Genomic DNA, 11,083 nt, shown 5'->3' on the forward strand with positions numbered 1-11,083 from the left:
TCAAGGAGTTGGGGACAAGTAGGTATCTGGTACTAGATGAATGTAGTCAGATTCAGTGACTAAATTTCTTCCCTTTCCTTTTCTACATTCATCACCTTTATTGTAAAAGTAATATACGCTCATCATCAATAAAGAGAAGTGAGAGAATTTCCCAATTCCATGTCTAGCTCACAGCGTGGTAATTGTTCTTCCAGTTAATCTCTAGGCATTTACTAAAAAATCAAGTAAGATGAAATGAACTAAAGTAAAAGAAAATAAAAAATCACCCAAAACTCATTTTATACACACAAATAGAATACTACCAAAACTACTATTCTGCAGTTTGATGTTTTTCATCTTATTATCATTGTGATCATTTCCTTTGTCCATGTATTTATCATTTTTTTCAATACCTATAGAATACTTTGATTAGTTTGAGCACTCTGTCTATAAATTACAGCACTGCAACTCATACTTTCTCGATTAAAGAAGATCACTTACTGGTTCACAGGAGTAGGGGGTAGGGAGAGAAGAGAGGCTGGCCTTGGGAAGGAACAGGTCCAGGGACCCAGTGGCATCATAGGGATGCTCGCTCTTCATTTTCTCAGCACTGATGATTCCTTTGGCCTCCTTCTTTCCCAGAGCCAAGGAAACTTACTCCATGTAGAGGGAAACAGAGGGTCACACCTGCCGACACATTCTTTACATCGTTCCAGATCTACCAGTCTACTGGTTGGGTGACCAGAACTAATGACTTCACCTCTTTAAACTGCAGCTCTGCTATGTGAGCAGATATTCTAGAGCTCCCTCTTCTTCAGCCAGAATCATGCTAGGTGTGGAAACTGGAACTCCAGGAAGCAAAGTTCCCTACCACTCGGATGTAGGTCCCTGCAAGTGCAGAAGGTGATACTCCTCTTGAGTGAGGAGTGTGACCACAACCTTGGAGGTCACCTGAGGGCAGCATCTTAAAATCAATCTCTCCCTGCCTGGTGTTGGGGTGCCGGTGCTGGGTCTTCATTTTATAGGGTGTGTTAATTATTTTTTAGTTTTAATATAGGACTCATGCACTCACTGGAGAGAGACAGAGAGAAAGATAAAGAAGGGAAGTGACAAACTCCCCCTTACCCCTGTGGATGGCCACCCTACAATCTTTTATCTTTAGTCTCCTCAGGATTTGGGGCACATGGTCACACATGGCCAACATGTTTTTCAATCATTGGTCGAACCCAAATCTGCAGTCAGTCATGTGGGATCAAGCTGCCTTCACCATCACACCACTGGCTGGCCCCACGGAGTACATAAGGGTAGGTAAAGAGCTACCATAACTATAGACCCCTGCTTGGATGCCTCTCTCAACAATGAACAACTTAGGAATCTTGCTACCCTGTTTCTGGAATCAAGGCTGCTCTTTCTCCAGGAATTCCCTGAGTTTTGCATCGTCCTTACATAATAATGTATCAGAAGCCCTAACACACTGTACCCTGTGGTGAAGCTTTATAAAAATAAAGATCCTAGACTCTATTCCTGAGACTGAATCAGTAGATTTGGGGTAAGGTCTAGGAATCTATACTTATGTTTGTTTGCTTTTGTAATTTTCCATAGGGTGCATGTGTTCCCTAGAGAGTGACAGAAAGAAAGGGAAAGTTAGAAAGTACCCTCTCCATGGAGGGATGGTCATGTCACAATCCCTTCGCCTCTATTTTTCCCTTCTTTTGAGATTTTGGGCATTAATGTATATGCTCCAGTACATTTTTCAAGCCACTCAACCAGTGGTCGGCCATGTGGGATCCAGCCATCTAAACCACTAGCCACTGGCTGGCCTGGGACTCATTACTCATAAAAATCAGCACACCAGGTTCCAGTTTCGTATCTAGCATGTAAGAAGCTTGGAAGTTGCCATTCTGCCCTAACATCAAGTAGCACACTGAATAGTCTGACAAACCCACAACTCTTCTTAGATCTGTAAGAGAAACAAGGTCACAGGCAAACTGCTGTCTCCAAAATTGGAGAAACCAACAAGTGAATACAGAAAATCACAACTAACTAGAGCAAAAAACCACTTGTAGCCACCTCTGCAGGAACCACTGACTGGGTAGGAAAACTTAAATTGTAATTGATGAGTTGCCAGAGGCTCTGTGTGGACAATTCTGAGAGCTGAACGTTCCAGGTGGACCTTGTCTTCAGGGGCACCACTCCTATGAGCAGTAACTTCAGGTCCTCTACCAGGTCCTTACACTGAGCATTATGGAGAAGGAAGTAAGGAATCATTTAAAAATATATTAGAATACTCTGGTGTTTTCGTTTTTGTTTGTTCATTTGTTTTTCCACAGGGCGTGTGCACTCACTAGAGAGATACAGACAGGGAGAATGAGAAATCACCCCTCTACAATGTGGGGGACAGCCACATTGCAATTCCTTCTCCTCCATCCTCCTCTTGGAATTTTGAACATGCACGTGTGTCCCAGTGTGATTTTTTTCAAGCTGCTGGGTATGGGACTCAAACTCCAGCTTGCCATATGAGAATCCGGCACCTTAACCACCACGCCACTTGCTGGTCCCAAATACTCTGTTCTTAAGATGGTTGGCCCTCAGGTAAGACTATTTGGTTAAGCCTAATTTCCCAGACTTTTTCAGAGCCTAGCTGACCGGAGGAATCGAAATACCCAACTCCAGCCCACTCTAACCCTCCTGTTCCGTACGAGGGATATGCAAAGTTCACAATCCATAGGTATAGACTCACGGAAAGACGGGGACCCGATCATAAAACTATAGGATGCTTCTGTTCCCCACACATCTTATCTCCACATTACTAAAGACTTAAAAGTAGTTTCTTTTGCTCATTTCATCATGTCCAGCTCGCAGGAAAAATGATAAAACATGCCGAGTCAAAAACATAGTTTGAAAAGCCCAAGCAAGCAACAAAACCACCCTCAGGTATAGCAAGGATGTAGTAATGATCAGACTGGGCGTTTCAAACACTATGATGAACATAATAAGGGTTTTAATGACTGAAGTGGACAGGAAGCAAGAACAGATGAGCAAGATAAGCAGAAAGATGGGAATTTTAAGAAAAAAATGAAAAAGAAATTTTAGAGATCTGAAACACTGCAACAGAAATAAAAATACCTTTCATGAACTTTTAGTAGACTTGAAATGACTGAGGAAAAATAGCTCTGTGCTTGAGGATATTTCAGTAGAAACTGCCCACATGAAAATCAAAGCGAAAAAAAGATTGAAAAATGAAAACACCACAATATCTAAGAACTGTGGGGCAACTATAAAAGTATGCTATACCTTCATTATATCTATATTTATGTCATTAATCATAATGCGAATTATAGAAAAGAGAAAAAAAAAAACAGAAGAAATGTTTGGCGAAAGAATGACTGAGAATTCCCTAAATTACCGTCAAACACCAAATCACGAATCCAGGAACCTCCAAGAATACCAAGCAGGACAATGTAAAAACCAAACAAACAAACAAAAGAACAACTACACCTATGGAGGTAAGTTTCAGATGATAGAAAATCAAAGTTTTTTGTTTTTTTAAATATCCTGAAAGATGTGAGAAGAAAAAGCCCACCTTATCTACAAAGGAGCAAAGATAAGAATTATGTTTGCTTTCTCTGCAGAAACCAAGCAAGCAGGAAGAGAATAGAATGAACTATTAAAAATGCTGAGAGAAACTCTCCCCTCCAGAATTCTTTACCCTGAAAGTTTTCCTTGAAGAAGAAATATTTTCTCAAACAAAAATTGACGGAATTTGTTGCCAGTAGACCCGCCTGGCAAGAAATGTTAAAAGAAGTTCCTTAGAAAATAACATAGGCCGGAAATTCAGATCTATATAAAGAAAAGAAAAACATTAAAGAAGGAAAAAGAGGTAAAACAAAAACCTTATAGATAACAGTATACAAGAGACTTCAGAAAGCTTATGAAAAGACACAGAGGAAGCTAAAATGCATACGACAAGTGAAAGAAGCCAATGTGAGGAGGTTACATACTGAATAGTTCCAGCCATGCAAAACTGTGGAGACAATAAACAAATGAGTGGCTGCCCGAGGTTAGAGGGGAGGGAGGGAGGAAGAATACACAGGATTGTGGGCTGTAAAACCATTCTGTATGGCACTCCAATACTGTTACGAATTTGCCCAGATCCATAACAAATGAGCGGCTGCCCGAGGTTAGAGGGGAGGGAGGAAGAATACACAGGATTGTGGGCTGTAAAACCATTCTGTATGGCACTCCAATACTGTTACGAATTTGCCCAGATCCATAGAACGTACATCCAGAATAAACCCTAATGTAAACCATGAACTTTGGGCTTTAATGATGTGTCAGTGTAGGTTCATCAGTTGTAACAAATGGACCACTCTGGTGAGGGATTTTAAAAATAGAGGATATTGGGGCAAGCAGGTGGGGTGGAGGTTAAAGCATTGGATCCCACATGGCTGACTGAATCATTCAAGTCTCAGACCCAGCGACTAGAAAGTCCCCCAGCGCATGTGCATGCATTCCCCAAATCCCAAGAGGAGACCAGAGAAGAAGGAGTTGCAGTGTGGCCCCCGGGGGTGGGGGGTGGGGGATGACTTCTCACCTTCTCTCTTTCTCTGGTGAGCATACATGCCTATAACAAAAACATTTTTAAAAAATAAAATAAAACAAAGGGGGAGGATATAAAAAATGCATGTGTGGCAACAAGGGAATATAGAAAAGCTCTATATCCTTTGCTCAGTTGTCTGTATACCTAATACTGCTCTAAAACATAAAGTCTTTTAAACAGTAAAAACAACACACCTGATTTTATGGTCAACCAGGTTGGGAAGGACAAATGTATACATCTTCTGACATAATTCTCTCCATTTTTTTTTTTTTTGGAGAGGTTTTTGCTATAGGGCGCATGCGCTCGCCAGACAGACAGAGAGACAGAAAGCGAGAAATCACCCCCCAGGGGGTTGGTCACGCTGCAATCCTTGCTCCTCCATTCTCCTCTTGGGATCTTGGGCATGCACGCACACGCGCCCGGCGTGAGTTTTAAGCCACCAGGTCCGGGACACGAACCGTGGTCGACTACGTGGGAGTCCAGCGACATAGCCATTATGCTAACTGCTGGTTCCCCATAATTCTCTCCATTTAACGTCATCTTTCCACACAGCAGCTGGGTAGCTTTGGCCGCTTTTCCTGCTGCATAGGTGACTGGTTCTGGCTAGGTATGTTTAACAGATGGGTGTGGCCCAACCTTTCCCTTTCTTTTATGCAAGTCAGTTATTTTTCTTTTTCAGGTGACTAAGATAGAATAGTCTTCTTAAGTAGGGAGAGATCTAGGTTTTGTTGGATTCTACATTCTACAAGGTGGAGAGGTCTTCTTTAAGGAAAAGAAAATCAAAGTACGAATACAAAGTTAAGTACCAGGCGTTTGGAAGAGGCCTGTGAAAATGAGGGACTGTAAAGCTGAAACTTTATTACTTTCACTGCAGGTCTACCTTTGTACAACCTTCTCATTTTGGAGCAAATCAAAACAACTCTGTTGCTTAAATTGTTTATACCTTTTATATGTATTAATATATGAATTTGTCGAAATGAGAAGAAAATACGAAAATATTAGGTTGTCATGAAAGTCATGATGTATTTTTCTATGCAAAAATGTGTCATGACTTTCCCCAAAACCCAATAGATCATTTGAGTGCAAAAACTCTTGGTACGAACATGTTACCCACCCTACACTGAGACGTGACCCTTTTTTTAGCATGGATACCAGAAGCCCCAGCCTCATCCTTGGGAATACTCAGATACTTTTGAGGTCCTGTCTGGAAAAGTTCAGCCCTGACCTCTCTCTCTCAGAGCATTTACCAAAAGGGGTTTGCATTGGTGACTCCTTCCTCTATCCCTTCAAGATGTACATGTATCTTCCACAGATTAGGAAGGACTTTCTCACTCAAGGAACTGAAACTCATTCCTTTGAAATGTAGTCACTGGGAAGGACAGGGCCTCTGTCTCCCAGTCTCTTCAGGAGGACAGAGTCCTAACCTCAGTAGTTGCCAGCTACCAGACACAGTTGGGCTTAACCATATTTCCAATGACCAAGCCTTTGTAATTGTTCACTCCCCTGTCTCTACTGAGCCTGCTCATCCCCCTTCCTCCTCCCTCATCCTCCCTCTACAGAACCCGGTGGCCTCCTTATGAATCTGAATGGAGCTCAGCCCCCCTGCTTACTACCAGTAGTTACTGAATAGTATGTTTTCACTGTTTTAACAAATTCCAGTTTTATCTATCTTTGACATGGCCTGTAAGAGTTTGAAGCTGAGGTTTAAACCACAACCCAGTGGCACAAGTTTTGGTCACTGGTGAGTTTATTCATTATCCCCAGTATACACTGAAATTGTAGAAAGAGCAACATGGTCCTGTAATAACCGTCTTTCCATCTCCTTTCTGGATGAGTCTCCTATGATTTTCTTCTTTGTTTGCTCCTCCTCATCATGGTTAGCCTCTTGTTCTTCCCTGAATAGGCCTGGCACTCTCACCTAGGGCTGTACTTGGGAGTCTCCCTCAGAGTGTCTCCATTTTAAAGAGAAGGACACTTATGTTCAGAAAATTTAAGTGTTGTGACTAAGTGATTAAAACCCAAGAAACCATCTGGACTGGTTTTTCCAACTGGCTTTATCTTTGATGCCCCTCTTCCTTTCATGACCCATCCAGTCAGTTAGGAAACCCTGTTGGACCCACCTTTGAGTTTGGCCACTTGTCCTGTCTCCATTACCACCTCTTGCCCGTGTCACTACCATCACCTCCTATCTGGTCTCCCTGCTTCTTCTCTCACCCTCTAGTCTGTCTTAACCCAGCACCTACACAGGCCTGTTAAAATATAACTTTATGTCACTCCTCTGTTCAAAACCCTCTAATGGATTTGTATTTCTTTCTGTGTAAAAGACAAGGTCTTACGAAGGCATATAAAGCTCTACATTATGTTATCCAAGGTGGTAACCATGGCTGCATATGGCTATAAAGTACTTGACATGTGGCTATTTGGAACTGAGATGGAAAATACACACAGGATTGGAGACTTAGGTTGAAAATAACAATGTAAGCTATCTCATTAATAATGTTATATTGATCATATGTTGAAATCATAATATTTTGTAATTATAATTAATATTATATTCACCCATCTCCATTCTTGTTTCACTTTTCCCCATAGCATTTGTCACCATACTATATATATTTTGATATGTATTTTTTTGTTGCCAAAGGGTGTGAGTGCTCGCCAGAGAGTAAGAGAACCCTGCCCTCCACCTCCAGTGGAGTGTGGTCATGCCACAATCTCCTTCCTCCGTTTTCCTATCCTATCTGGGTTTGGGGCATAAAGGCACATATACTCGGCAGCTTTTTCAAGATGCCAGCATCAGGGCTCAAACTGGGATTGGGCATGTGGGGCCAGCTCCCCATGCACAGCACCAAGGCACCCTACCACTGCTCAGTGGGGCTGGTCCATCATGTCTATTTTCTTATTTCTTCTGTTTATTGTCTTACTTCCCCTCTAGAATCCACAAGGGCAACCAGTTTTGTTTAAATCTGTGCTCTAACAACTAGAGCTGTACTTGATATGTAGTAGGTGCTCAATAAATATTTGTTGAATGAAATACTGAGTGACTCTTGATCAATCACTTAATTATACAGGTAATTATAAGTAATGAGTGACTATCTCAGGGTCTCACAGCTAGTTAAGGACAGAGTGGACACTCAGTAAAATCAGATGCTATTGACCAGAAATTCAGGAGCCACCATCTAGCGCCCAGCCCTTACTTAGATTTCTATTTAGCCACTGGGCTCTGACCCACATTTTCATGCCTGTTTTAAATCTTGTACTTAAGGAAAAAGAATCTATTCTACAAATAATCTATTTAGTCACACTGAGAGGATGACATCTAACATTCTTTCTTACTCCAAAGATAGGACATTGAGGTCCCCCTCAGCCCAGATGGGAATTCTGGATTTATATGGGTCTAAGAAAACTGACATTTCAATGAGAGAGGGGAGATTTGCTCAAAGGAAGCCATTACATTTGATTATAATAATAAAATACTTAAGTTTTAGCCTAAAGGATTTAAGCTGTTTATTTAAACTATCATTTATTGAAGTAACCAACATATTATTATAGAACATTGATTTATTCTGGCATTATTTTTGGTGCTGGGAATAAACAGAGAAATGTGATATGGTCTTCAAGGAGCTAACAGTCTAGTGCAGGACAAGGGAAGGAGGGAAAGATGTAGACAAATATGGGATGTATGAGTTTCCTATAGCTGCTATAACAAATAGTCATAGATTTGGTGGCTTAAAACAATATACAAGCCCAGTGATGGTGGCACAAGTGGTAGGATGCTGCTGTGAGAGTCTGAGGTCATATGGGAGCCCTGGGATTCAATTCCTGGACTAATTTAAATAGACCAGGTACAGTAGCTCATACCTGTGATTCTAGAGGCTGGGGTAGGAGGATCATGACAATGTAAGACCCTGTCAAAAATACCTAATTCTTCTTCTTTTCTCTCTCCTACTCATAAAAATAAATCAAAACAAAAAGAAAAAACAAACAAACAAACCACACACACACACACACACACACACACACACACACACACACATTCTCTTACGGTTCTGAAAGTCAGAATTTGAAAGTGGGTTTTATTCAGCTAATATCAAAGTGTCAGGAAGTTGTGTTCCATCTGGAGTTCCCAGGGGAGGATGCATTTTCTTGCCTTTTTCAACTTCAGGAGGCCACCCATATTCTTAGCTCGTGGGTCTTGCCCTCCATCATTAAAGCACACCACTCCAATCTCTGCTTCAGGCATCACTGTTCTTCCCATCTCACTCTGGCTCTTCCAGGTTACTTTTGTGGGATCTTTGCGATGATAATGAATCCATGGAGATAATCCTGGATAATCCCATCTCAACACTTTAATTTATCTTTTTTTAAGTTTCTTTATTTCTTCCATGAGTGAGACAGAGAAACAGAGATACAACATCCCTTTAAGTATTGACACTGTGATCTACCCCCAGCTTTAATCAGCCCTGGATCAGGGGCACAAATGTGCCTGCCACACTCAGGAAGACCCCTGGACATGAGCCTATGTGGGATAGCTTTAAAGAGCACCGTGTTTTAGTGCTGTGAGGCCCTAAGATCCTTATTTATTTAGAGATTTTTACTACAGGGTATATGTGCTAACTGAAGAGACAGAGAGACAGAAAGAAAGAAATCACCCCCCAGGAGGGATGACCACATTGTAATCCCTTCTCCTCCATTCTCCTCTCAGAATTTTTGGCATGCATGCACACACACCTGGCATGAGGTTTACGTTTCCAGGTCCAGAACTTGAGCCATGGGAGTCCAGCAACATAACCATTACACCACTGCTGGTCCCCAAAATCCTTAACTTTAAATAAGTGTTTATTTTTTGTTAACAAATAATAATTATATATTGGGTCACTTGAAAAGTCGTGATGTATTTTTCTATGTAAAAATGTATCATGACTTTTCCAGTCCCACGTCCTGGTGGTTAAAGGGAGCTGAATCCCACCTGGCCAACCACGCAATTAGAATCCTGGCCCTGGCAGATTGAAAAACAAACCATGGCATGCAAGTATGCATATTCAAACTCCCAAAGGGATGGAGAAATGGAGGTGAAGGGATTGAGGTGTTACTGTGCTCCATTGTGGGGTGCTTTCGTTCCCTCCAGCTCTCTGTCTCTGGAGACCACACACACTCAGAAGAAGCTGCATTAATTATAATCTAATCTTGGAAATGACATACCTCCACTTCTGCCATTCTAATGGTTATTGAGGCCAACTCTGGTATGAAGTGGAGAAGGCCACACAAAGGGATGGGCTCCAGGAAGTGGGGATCATTTGGGGCCATCTTGGCAGTCTGGCCAACAGACCAGTAGTTTCCCATTGCTGGCATGTAGAGCAATCATGAAAGATTGGCAGGACAAAGTTGGCATGGGAAGAGTTAGAGCATATGGGATCTGTACACTTGAGCAAGGAATTTGGAGATAATGCTTTTATTGATAGGGCTTTATGGCAAGGGCTTAGGGAAGTGATGTGACCAAATTGCTTTTTATGGCAATAGCTGTGGTAAGAGTGTATGGAGAATAGAGTAGATGACAACAAGATTAGGAAGAAAGAATGAAAAACTATAGAAATAGCACAAGAGAGAAGCCTGATAAAAGGCAATAGTGCTCAAGAAGTGGGAGTGGTGATGATGATGGGTCAGGGGTGTTCAGGGATGGACTGCTGAGGGAGGTGGAGGGTGGAAGAGGCCTTGGGATGATTGGCAGGCTGCTAGTTTGCAGGAGGAATAAGCACCATTACATGCATACAGAGAGAAGGGCAGGGTTAACACGAGGTGATTAAAAGTCAAGATTCCTTGTTGGAATATATGGTCCTATGTACATTCAGGTAGAGATGACTAACAAGTAGTCTGAAGGAAACTTAGACTACAGTTAGGACTTCTTGACCAGAGGAGGGCACTTCTCACTGTATGCTGGTTTTATGTCCCAGCCTAAGCTGAATGTCATTTTCTAAAGACCATCCTCATATTATCATCATCCCTACTACAATTTATAGAGTGCCTGCTGTATACCACACTGCACTCTTTGCATCTTGCATGCATTTGTTTCATCTTTGCACTTACCCAGAGAGGGACGTAACGACACCGATTCCTTTTCGTAGACGCAGACTGAAGAAGACACTACTACTATCCCTGTTTTACAGGTGAGGAAACAGGCTTCACTAGTGTCAATAATGTTGCCCGAGGATCTATAATGACTACGTGACAGACACAGCTCGCAGATCTGGATTTCCCTTAATGGAACTGCCACCTCTCGTTGGGCTTCATAGATTCAGACACTTTCAAGCAGGGTTGGAGTGGGGCGGTGGTTTACAACCCGATGTGTGAAAGACAGCAAGTCAGTAAAGCCGGAGCAAGGTCTGAGTGCACATATGCAGTGGTGTGAAGGAAGAATCAGTGCACGCTTGCTGCCAAGTGCAGAGCTATCCACACACTGGCCATGTTGGCAGTCTTTTCCTTGGGACTCTTCTTATTTCTGCTGTG

This window comes from Tupaia chinensis, unplaced genomic scaffold (assembly GCF_000334495.1).
Source record: "Tupaia chinensis unplaced genomic scaffold, TupChi_1.0 Scaffold000263_1, whole genome shotgun sequence".
Lineage (NCBI taxonomy): Eukaryota > Metazoa > Chordata > Mammalia > Scandentia > Tupaiidae > Tupaia > Tupaia belangeri.